The 12,958-nt window shown below is 30.1% G+C and overlaps 1 long non-coding RNA gene across 1 annotated transcript; it reads left to right on the plus strand.

Moving 5' to 3' along the window:
- Nucleotides 1–3,024: 3,024 nt before the first annotated feature.
- On the plus strand, nt 3,025–4,775 carry LOC104211633 (uncharacterized). Its single transcript, XR_707188.2, has 3 exons — nt 3,025–3,295; nt 4,504–4,602; nt 4,689–4,775. It is a non-coding gene; the product is annotated as an uncharacterized lncRNA (long non-coding RNA).
- Nucleotides 4,776–12,958: the final 8,183 nt, after the last annotated feature.

Here is a 12,958-nt window from a genome sequence, read left to right on the forward strand (position 1 = left end):
AAAAGTACTTCTCAAAATAAGCTGATTTCTCCAGCTTGGCCAAACAGGCTATTAGTCGGGGAATATGATTTTTATACTGGGAATACTCAGCATAACTCATTTAGCAGTACTTTTAAAATGTAAGAACTCAATGTATGAATACTGATTAAAAAATTTGATGCTTTGACTTTGAACTTTGTATTCCGGGAATAGCAATATGCAAAACCATGATTTAAAAATGATTTGGGCAGTTCTTAAACCAATTGTGACAAATAAGTGAAGTCTCTTTTAAACTATTTTAATTTAATAAATTGATTTGATAAACTAATCATGATTAGGTAAGAAAAATAAGATTAAAAATCAGACTTAACAAGCATTAGTGTATGCCTTGACTGAAGAATATTATTCCTCAATCAATTAATCATATTCAACAAACTGCACAGGGAAGAGAGCTTTTTAACGGCAAACAGGCTGAAATTATGTTATTCCTAAGTCCTATCACTATAATGGTCGGGGTATCTTTGTTAGTTGATCATTTCTAATTTCAAAGGGGAGTTAATATGGGAAGTGCAATGGTAACAGGTTGACGTGAATTTAGTAACTTTGCCTAGATTTTATATTTGTATCAAAAATTTACTAAACGTATAAAAATATTTATCTAGGAATGTGGGATCATAAACTTAAAATTTAGAGCACCTCTGGTTGAGTAAGACTACATTTGGGAGATTGATAGGAATGGCTTCGTAAAGGACTAGTCTTAGCTGAATACCCTTTAAATTGGCGGTATTTAGAAATTGGCCTCGGGCCCGCACCCGCACTGAGTTATTGCTCTTCCGAGATTTATCTATTGGCTTGATAGATTTTATGTCATATTTACGCTACTTACATATTAAATTGTTCATCAAAGTTTCTACTCGGTTGGCATAGTTTTGCTCTTCAAGAGTTTCTCTATCGGATTGGTAGAATTTTTGAGCTTTTAAAAGTAAATTATTAAACCGATGTTTGAATTTAAAATTTAAGCACAAATTATCAACATTTAAATAATTTTAATAACAATCGATTATTAATTTCTATTTTTTACCACTAAACAAGAATTTCAAACTTTATATACCGAAGAACTATAATGTTCTTGATTAAAAATATATATTATAATACAGTAAAAAATGGTGACATTTCGTCAAGACCTGTCTGTTGGAGGACACACCGTGTAATTTTATGACTACATTTGGTCTTGGGCCCAAATTAGGGTTGGACTTGCTTTACTGAACCCTTCTGCTTCTTGGAAAAAATTCTATCATATGGCCCTTTGGGGCATCACTATTTATATTTGGGTGTATGACAACTTTGTTAAAATAGCACGATTAGTTATTTTTCGGACTGGTCATTTAAAAATAGTCAGAATTTGCAAAGTCATTGAAAAATAGCTACTATTTTGTTGCAACACGGAAAGTTCCAGCATAATATACTGGAGATCGGTGCACCTGTGTATGAACTTCCAACTTATTATGCTGGAACTCCAACACGCGGAAAGTTCCAGTATAACAGTGTTTTCGCTCAAATTTATCTTTACATGAAAAGTGGCTAAATTTTGATTACTTTTGAAACTGTGGCTATTTTTGAATGACTACTTATAAATCTGGCTATTTTTGAATTTCTCTTAGGCCCAAACTAAGATCGGACTTTGCTTTACAGACCTATTGACTACATCTTTTCTTCTTCTTTTTTTATTCCTTTTGGGCCCTTTATAGGCCCTTCTCTAAGCAGATAAGATGTGCTCGAGACTTTTCATTGTGATGGGAATATGTTGAGGAATTACACATAATACAACCTTTTGAAATCAATCTATTATTAAAAAGAAAGAAGTCAGCCATGAGAATTTGCCGAGTGTTATGTGAAAAAAATGTCATGTGGCAATTTTAGTTAAAATTAGGTAAAATTAATTTATCTTTTGAATTTGAATTTCAAAATACTGAAATATCTACCCTTTTACATTTTTTAAAAATTAATTTACCAACAACGATTAATTATGGGAAGTTACCAAGTAATAAAATTTGGGAACGATTGTGTGCAAATTCTAATGATGATAATTAGTTTATTTTTTAAATTTGAATATGATAATAATAAAATATCAAATTTTTTACATTCTTTAAAAGTTAACTTACCAACAAGATCCAATAAAATATCTCTGCAACCTTTTGTTGGTTTTACCATTGCGCGCCTAAACCCTAAGGAGTGTGCGCTTCAAACACCCTACGATGTATCACAACGGTTCATATTTTACGGTACATACCTCCAATTCTTTCTCTTTTCTTCGCAAATCACTCAACAATTCTGCATTACAAGAGATAAGTTCTATGCTTTTGTAATTCTAGAATACTTATTAAATTTCTATAACAAATAAATTCTCAGAATTAATTTTGACGCTTCTCTGGATTATGAATAGATATTTAACTAGAATATAGAAAAGTAACGAATCTTTCAGTCCTTTCTTTCTTTCACTCCCTACTTCTCTACATTATGAACATATATCTAACTAGAATAGAGAAAAGCAATAAAAATTTCAGTTCTTTCTTTCTTTCACTCCTTGCTTTCCTTTTCTTTAGTTGTTATATAATTTGTTCAATAGAAATACTAGAAGGCAACTAAGAATTTCATTACAAAATCAAAGGTTTGATTTTGTAATGCAATTCTTAGTGATTTGTGCATACCACAGGACATTATATTCTACGTTAATTCATTGATTTCACTATGTATTTGTATCTTTATTTTGACTTATACTTCTTTTCAATTAACATGGGACATAATGGCAGATGAAAGTAATTTTATTAGCAAAATTAATAGCGAGTCAATGAACTGAAAATGAAAGGTTCGTATTGCTAGACGTTAGGAAAATCCGGATCATGACGGACCTGATATTCCGTATTCAATTGAGCGTATTCTGATGGATGAAAAGGTAATATTTATAAACTTCGTTTATATATACTTCAATATGCTATCACCATATAGGGAATAACTTAAATTTTTTGAACTAATTGAATGATTTTGTAAGGCGACCGCATTCACGCAAGTGTTGGCAGGTCTCTTATCCCAAAATTCAAGCAACAAATTAAGGAAATGAGTTGTACATCATGAAGAATTTCATGGTTTGTCCAAATAATATGAGGCTGAATACCAAAAATCACAAGTTTAAGTTGATATTCACACAAAAGGTCATTTTAAGGAAATACAAGATCTACAATTCAATATGTGTATCTTCAAATTTAGAACATATGGCACCTGTCAAATCCACAAGAATTTGACAATACTGAACTTTTTGGTAATTAAATCTTTCTCATATTTTTTCAGTTTTAGTTTACTTTTCTTTATATGTTTTCTTATGATCGTGACATGAAAAAAAATCTCAATCTCAATATCTGACGTATCTAAAATTTTAGTCCATGCGGATTAGTTCAATTAAAAAAATTAATTGTCAAATATTGATGAAGAATCAACTTTTATCATATCATCTCCTTCACTTTCTTATGCATTTTAAGCTTTTCATCTCATTATGGAACACACATTCCACCAATTTCATATTTATGAGTAGCTGGCAACATTTTCAATGGACATGTTATAGTTTGAATACCAAGGTCTTTCTTATAATTAGAAGTAGTTGAAGATTAATCTCCTAAACATGAGTTCCAGGAACTATGAATTTATGATCCAAATCACTCCAATTATAGTAAAAGTTGAAGTTTAATATTTAATTTGAATTTCTTTATTTTGTTAGCTGCATAACCATTTAGGTGGAATGTTAGATTTTGGGTGGAGCCTTATCTTATTCAATCTTTGAGAAATAACAAAACTTAAAATATCTCAAGCATCTTAAATATATCCTTCGTGAAATAGAGTGTTTCAAAAATGCCAAATGAAATGTAACCATTAATCTATGATTCGTTATCTTCTTTCTGTCTTATCAGCTATGTTGTTCGGCCTCTCCAAAAATGTTGCTGCACCCGTGTCAGATCTTCCAAAAATGCGCTAAATTTGGAGGATCCGACACACACCCAACAATATTTTTGAGGAGTCCGAGTAACATAGCTTATCAGTACTCATTGAGAACTAAAGCAATCCCAATTATAGTAAAAGTTGAAGTTTCATATCAAATTTGAATTACTTTATTTTGTTAGTTAATTAATCATTTATGTGGAATGTTAGTTTTGCGGGCTTGAACCTTATCCTTCTTTCTTTCTTTTTGTGAGCTGTCGAATTCTCTTGATGTTTTATTAATGAAGCAACTTTTAAGGTGCTTAAAAAAATAGTATATCTGCAAGAGTGGATCTGTATATTTTTTGACTTAATTTTTTTTATCATCTTATTAATAAAAACTGTGTATTTTATTTATCTCTTTTATGTCTTATTTGTTTGGTATACCAATTGCTATATTTTATGTAGATTCTTCAGAAATTTATTAATTATTATACATTATTTTTTTATACTAACTTCAATTTTTTCGCTGATTTTTTTTTGTTAATATTGTTGTAGATGTTATTGGCGAAATTGTGAGTTATGGAGATGTACATTCTATCAAACAAGATGATAGAATCTGTATGTTCATGAACGTACGTTGAGATACAAGATTATGTAATCTACCCAATATTAATTAAACCAAATAAATATTTCAATAATTTGTTATTTCTATTCACGTGCTAACCTTATAATAATTGTAGGAGCAATAATATTTCTACAACTTTTTTGTTATGCTTACTGATGACGAGGATATTATAAACAAATACAATCCTTCTCCACGTGCAGAGACATTCAAAGTATGTTTCTCTACTGAAATATTTCTCAAACTTTGCTATTTGTGATTGAAGAAAATTTTAATTATGATATATATTTTTTATAGGGTCGGGATTTCAATAATAACCAAGTCATTCACGAAGATAACGAAATCATGGTGATTTTACAACTCACCATTAACATTTCTTTATATTGTCGATTCTTTTAATAAAATTATTTGCAGGTGTATACAATAATAAAACAATAGGAATTATAGTTTCACTGCTGATTTTTACAACTTTTTATATTTTAAATATGTAGGATTCTATTGAAGATGTTGACTTTATCGATGTTGCAAATACACCTGCCAATATGAGTATAACTAATGTCATACCAGTGGTTGAAGAAGATCTGTATGCTCAGTTGTCAGGAAATAAGATCAAGAGAGTTTTTAAGAAGAAGATATCATAAGGTGTTTACATATGTAACAACTGCAGAAACGAAGAATTATTTGATTAGTTAGTTTAGTAGTTTCGTTTGTTATGAAAAAGATGTTTGAATCGTTTCTTGTTTTTTCTTGTATTTAACTTTTCCTTTTTCGTTAGTTTGGTAACTTCATCAGTTATAGACAACATGTTTGAATATATTCACGCTTCATTCAATTTTTGAACTTCTCCTATTTAGATACATACAATAGTCCATACATTTTTAACTTAGTGGAAAGGCTACTTGAACGTCCCATGTTGGTTATTTTTAACTCATTTCACTGTTATATTGGTTCTCTATGTAGTCGAAGAATTTTCCTGGTTGATATATTTCTCCATCAAGCTATCTAGAATTGATGTGAAACTGAAACTTTATTGTGTGACGAACAACCTTTAATTGATGTGAGGGTAAAGTTATCTCATTCGACTAAAGTAAATTGTCAATGAATTGAATGAGTATGGCGAATTTAAGCCATGAAAAGGATGGTGGAGTTGAGCTACTATTTTATTAAATCTCTCAATAGTTGATCTATTATTTTGTTCACGAGAAAGTCTAGAATTGATGCAATTTATTTTTGCACGAATCCATTGATTAGACACTGATGGAGTTGAGTTACAGGAGCCAACTTTTTTTAAAGTAGTATTAATTATTTTGGCAAAACTTTATAGTACCATATTTTCTAAAATCAACTTAGAGTTGAGATACTCTTTTGATTAAATTTTTTAATTTCTTGCAAAGCGTAGTTACTTTAAATTCACTTTTTCCTTCTTTACTATGAAAATTTTGATAATTTATGTCATTTATATTTACTGAAGCTTTCACCAAATGTGGTGACATACGAGAAGTGTGGAGCCTAGAATATTAGGGCCTAGAGGGTTGATCTTCTACTTCCAGCTGTTGAATTTGGTATTAATATGTTTCGATGAATTGAGGATCTAAAAAAAGGGTGACAGATTGGTTAGTAAGAGGAAGCCAAAGGATTTGACTTACCAATTTTCGGGAGCTAAACTGTTACAGCGTAGAAAAATTATAGAAGATCACTATAAGAATTGACAACCATGACTAATATAGAATGATCAATAGTCATCAATTTAATGTTATTGATGCACTTAAATTACTTTAAAATATAAATTATATATTATTCTTTTTTCCTCTAAATAAAATACTAATTTATACTGGACTAGGACTATCTCAACTAATTGAGAAGCGTATCTTTAATTAGACGATGCACCTTTTCAATTGCGGTGATTAATTATGCTTCGGACGATGGGAAGAGTATTGAATAAGTTGACGCAGAAGCTTTTATTGTCCTTATTTTGTGAAGGAAATAAACTTCAATCACTCCAGAAAGAAATGTAAAACTACTCTTAATTATCTATATTGATCTTATTTTGGATTTGATATACGTTTTATCCTTGACTTTGCGTGAGTGCATAAATATTGGTGGTCCGTAGCATAGATACAATCCTATGAAATTCATATATTTATTTTTTGGTTTAATTTTTTTGAATGTGATCGCTAAATTTCGTCTGCAATATAGACATGTTTCTACTATATTATTTTTTTCCTTTGAAACTATTCGTGCATCGCGCGGGTACGTATACTAGTTTATTTAAAAGAAATACAACTACTTTTAAAAAACTACATACATACAATTTATTTAAATTATTTTAAAATTTAAATTTTTAATTAATTATAAATAATTTTATATCTCTAATATATTTCTATGAAGATTTTCTCTCTCACCTAATCCATCCATATAATTTTAAATTTCTTTTCCCTTCAAAATTTGTAATGCACATGAATAGATATTCATTCCCAAGTGTTATTAATATACAGTCAAACCTCTATGTAACAACTTCGTTTGTTCCGATATTTTTTGGATGCTATAGTAAATTGTGTTATAGAGGATATATATTATAACATAACATATTATATCGGTTCCCAAAAAATTTGACTTTTATAGTGAATGGTTATTATATAGAAATGTTGTTATAAATAGATCTGGTTGTACTGTACAAATATACACATGAATGGATATTCATTCCCATGTGTTATTAATATATTGTATAAATATACATTATATATAATATATAAGTAATTTAATTAGTGTATTCTTACAACGAATTAATATGCATATATTTTAATGTATATTTTCCTTACAGTACTATACTATATAAATCTATTTCATATACAATATAATGCAAAATGGGAATATTTATAACATTACGATGATGTGTTTTAGTGAATCAAATTTGTCGGATGAATAATACATTTAAGTAACAAATTCTGCTAATTAAGTAATAAAATTTCTATTTACTTTAAGCAATAAGACTTATGCATTTTTTTAAAATTTGCAATGATACATGAATGAATATTCATTTCATTATAAATATCAGTAATATACTATGTAGATTTAAATTATATATAATAGATATTAATATATAAGTAAGTTAAGACACACTTACAACTAACTAATATATATATATATATATATATATATATATATATATATATATATATATATATATATATATATATATATATATATATATTTAAAACTGTAAATGTTCATGCACTGTGATGGATGATTTTCTTTACAACTAATTCATGTTAATGTTTATTTTTCCTTGCAGCTAAGGTATTAAATATTTCATATGATATAATAAATCATGATGAATCATAAATGTGAGTTGTATCAATAATATTTGATTGCTAGTTGACTTCCTTAATTATAGGGATTCTACCATATTTCTTGGGTGACTTAATAAAACTGACACTATTTACTTATTTAATATGGAAGCACTTATATTGTATAAAACGTGGATCCGATAATAGTTGTATACGATGGAATATAAGTTTATAAAAGTTACAATTATGAAAATTTCCCGAATATTTTGTGTAACTTGACAAGGACCAACATATCAAATATTGCAATCTTATCCTGTCCACGTAAGCTAAATATTTTTTTATAAAAAAAAACCATAAAAAAGAACCCACATAAGTAGTCAAAAGTTGATAACAAATTTAATAAGCTAAAGAAATAATCCAGTCGATTTCATTTGGTCCAGTTTGCCATATTTTATTTGGTATCATTTCTCATAAATTTCAAAATGAACATGTATCTCCTTTTTTCCCCCAAATCGTGGTACATGATATATAAGTGAATACGGGTCAACTCATGTCAACCTCAATAGGGCCTTTTTTTTAAATTTTTTTTTTATAATTGCGGTGTTCGAATCCATTTACGTGCATCTTGATTAAGTCCACGACATACACGTTACCTTCCGCCATCAGAGATATAAAACTCATCCAGTGTTTTTGGGACTTTAATACTTATAAGATGAGAGAATCAATAAGTCAATTATTCTCTCTCTCTTTTTAAGGTTCAATGATAAGGGCGAGAGCTAGAGTGTCGGGAGCGGGTTCGACCGCATCCAGTAACTTTGAACGCTATATTTATATTAAAAGCTTCATTGAAATATATATTATTAGTTTAAAACTCAGTAACTTAAAACGATTAAAATTTTGAACTCATAATCTTAAAATTCTGGCTCCGCCTCTATCAATGACTACATAAATAATAAGTCGTGAACAAATTGAAAATTTGCTATTTAACTTGTGAACAAATTGAAAGCGTAGTGAAAGCGTATAGAATAGAAATATAAGTTGAACAAGTTCAAAGTTTTGAACTGACTTTTAAAAAGTTTGTGTCTAATTACTTTTCAAGGACAATTGTCCAAACTCCCAAGGACTGACACTTGTCCTCAAATGAGTCATTTTCCCCTTAATTATTCGTTTAATTTTTTAAAACTAAATTTCAAGCTAATTGCTCGAAAAATAATAAACAAGAAACGTAATCACGGGAAAACAGAGGGGTTTTGACATGTAGAAACACGTAATCATTGCAGCATGTTATTATAACTGTGATATTCAGGCTAATTTATGCGTATCTCAATTAATTTCATGAGGTATCTGCTATCTTCTATTAGTATAAATATCGAATAACTATGTCCACCAAGCTTGGACAGATGAAAAATCTGCCAAGCATTTTACTAGTTATCCAAAGCGACTAATTGGAAGTGAATTACATTCTTAGGGACGATTAAGCTTGAAAGATCGTAACCTTTCCAAACATATATGTCCTCCTGCTAATTAAACATAAAATTTTGGAAAAATGAAATTAATGGTTCCAAGTCACAAATCTAAGTCTATCTATTATTTTTGACTATCACGATTTTACACGAGTCGAGGAAGCGCTTTTAACCAGAAATGGGTGGGCAAATATTTAGATGCTCGTATAGTTTTGGAAGTGTTTACCTTCAAAATCGAATAACAGTTGAATTTGTACGCAATTCTAAGGATATTTAATATAATTTGATACAAGAGTTACGAAGTCAGATTAATGTAGAAGTAAATGACAGAAAGATAAATACACCTTTGCAAATTGAGTAACCTTTAGCTTTGTGAAATTAATCGACCTTTAGCTAGAAATAATATTGTGAATGATAGAGTAGAATGAGTTGTGACAAAGCTGAAAAATAATACTCTATATTGCTGTTTGAGATATGTTACAATGTACCCCTTCCCTTGAATCACTCGCCCCCCTCTATTTATTGGGGAAAATCTACCTTTTTAGGTATGGTTTTATAAGAAATAATAGTCCTTGATTTTGAGGACCGTCAGCTCCCTTTTTGACTAATCGCATGATTTATGCCATAATAATTAGTTAATGGCGAGAATTACGGATCCATGTCGGCTGAGTTGGCAGAGCTTTTCTTCGAGGTCATTAAGAACAGGACCGATTATGCCTTCGACAAACTCGAGGGCAAGTTTGATGATCTCGATGACTGGCTTCAATGTTGCTTTTGAGTCTGATATCATCATATTCCGATTTGGCTGACTATGATGGACAATAGATCGAACCCCGAACTTCGATATCGAGACCGGTTTCACCTGTGACTTTGATTTCTATCCAGATACAGATGTACCGACTCTGATCTATCGCTTCAGATATCCGATCAAGCCTCGAGCTTGGTTTTACCCGTATACATGAAGTTTTATGGGAAATTCTAGAAATCAAACACCAGTACTAAATTTTTGTAAGTTAATTTCCTAAATATTTATCGAACACCTTACCGTTGCTACTTCTATTTTTTTTTGACTGAAAAAGATAATTTATTTAAAAGATATTACAAAGTACTGACAGTTACATCCTTAATAAAAGAACAAGCCTTGAGGACATTTAAATTCCCCATTTCTGCCAAAGTAAAACACACATTAGTACTGAGTTTTTTTTATCAAATACACATAGCCATTTCTGTTCATTGCTAATTTATTTAATACTAGAGGCAATGGGTTGACAAAAAGTTAATTTTTCCTGGCATGCTTGAGTCCTTCCTTGGCCATTTTGTGAGCTACCTTGTTACCTTCCCGAAAATTATGGATGATCTTCGGGTGCTTCAGCTAGTGCATTAACCACCTACAATCAGTAATAATAGAGTTGTAAGGCATAGCATTTGATTGTAATTATGAGCTCCGTTGCATCTGTTTCCACCATTAGTAGAGAGTAACCATAAGTGAGCGCGATTGGAAGACCTATTCTTAGGGCTTCTAGTTCAGATTGAAGAGGGGGAGACGATGGATTGGAGTGTTGGAAACCCAATATCCAGTCTCCTCTATGGTTTCCGAAAACACCACCCATGCCTCTCAAATTTGAATTATGTTGGAAAGCACCGTCTATGTTCAATTTGATAAAATTTTGAGAGGGTTTGTGCCATGCAATCTTAATAGAATGACATTGGGTCACTATGGGTTCCTTAGACGTGAGATGATAGTACTCTAAAGCAAGAGAGACTGCATGAGATTGGTTATAGTTAAGGGTCAAATTGTTGTGATTATTATTGTTTCTATTTGCCCAAATTATACATATGACAAAAGGGAAGAGTTATCCCAGGTTAAAAGGATCGAGAGGATATTTGGGCAAAAGTTTCTAATCTTATGCAACCAGTCAGTATGATTTTTTGTCCGAGAAAAGATTTGACCTAAACTTGTCCAAAACGTATTGACCGCAGAATAAGTTATGAAAATGTGTTCAAGAGGTTATCCCAGGTTAAAATGTGTTCAAGGTTTCTTACGAATTGACCGTTGCTACTTCTATAACACACTTAGAACTAAAAAGAATGTAGAGTTCGAGTCCGAGGTTCAAGACATTTACTTGTGAGTATGAATTCGAACATTGATTTCATGACATTCTTAAGAAACAAAATATACATATCTAAAAAAGTTATCCCCGTTTTAATTTATATGGACATTTTATTTACTAGTTAATAGGGTACATGCTTTGCGCATGTATTCTATATCAATAAAATATACTTTTTAAAAATATTACTAAAGAAATAATAAACAATGTGTTTGACTTTTAAAATAAAAATTAACAAAAAATGTATAAGTTCTCAAAAATGAAGTCTACTAAATATTTATTTAGCTAACTCAATGAAGAAAGAATTCTTTTCTTAAAAATTCTTAGATGTCTTATTGTGGTTTTTGAGGACTTCTATAGAAATATCTTATAAAAGAATATTATTATTTCTATGTTCTAATACAAAAAAAAAAATATGTAAATACTATTACCAACAAAGATTTTTCAAATAAAATAAATAAATAAATAAAAATTTCTCTGCCATTTTGGGAATGAATAGGTTGATATTATGCTCATAGAAAAAATTAATAAGGGTAAACGTAACGTCTAATGACATATATTTTTTTACCTCAAATAATTAATATATAACATAAGGGGAATCGTCGTTTGTAAAATAATAATAATAATAATAATAATAATAATAATAATAATAATAATAATAATAATGATGATGACTAATGATAATAATAAATGACAATTCTTTTAGAGTATAGTTTGTGTTCTATTGTTTCCCCATGATTGCTTCAAGTTTTTTATTTTTTTATTTTATGAATTTGACTTTTAATACTATTATAACCGGTATAATGTTATTCTTATCATAGCAAATTTATGAATCATATTCGATTTGTCAATTTGAAAATAATTTTACTTATATGATGAATATGGAAAATTATTAAATTGATTCTTGTTAATTAGTTAATTCAAAGGCTTAATATTTGTTCGCAACATTAAAGGAAATAATTATTTTTTGTTAATTCAAATTCTTCATTTTAGCTTATCCAATTTTAAATAATTAGTTATAATTACACTGTTATCTTAATGTCAGGACTCGGATTTTCCGCCCTCGAGAGTCGTGAAGGCGCCTACTGATGGGAGCGAGGCAAGCCAACCCTTAACGACCTTTTTCATTAACCAATTTACTTCTTTTAACCATTATCAGTTATAGCATGAAGAACGACGGAATTAAATAAATATGCGGAAGACGTAAATTTAAGAAACTGAACAATAATGCGGAAATCAACATATGCATCTACCCAAGAACTGATGTCACACTACTCACGAACTTCTAAGAGTACTAAATACAACCGTTTGAAAGAAAAATATAAATTGTTCGTCTCGGAAACATGAGATAACAGACTGAAATAAAAGATAGAGGAGACGCCGGGCCAGCGGACGCATGCAAGGCTACCTTGGTGTCTCACTGGACTGGAGGCTGGCTCCCGCGCTACTGCTGTTGTCCAAGACCTGGATCTGTGCAAAGGGCACATAGTGTAGTATCAGCATAACCGACCTCATGTGCTGGTAAATGTC

This window comes from Nicotiana sylvestris, chromosome 2 (genome assembly GCF_000393655.2).
Source record: "Nicotiana sylvestris chromosome 2, ASM39365v2, whole genome shotgun sequence".
Taxonomy (NCBI): domain Eukaryota; kingdom Viridiplantae; phylum Streptophyta; class Magnoliopsida; order Solanales; family Solanaceae; genus Nicotiana; species Nicotiana sylvestris.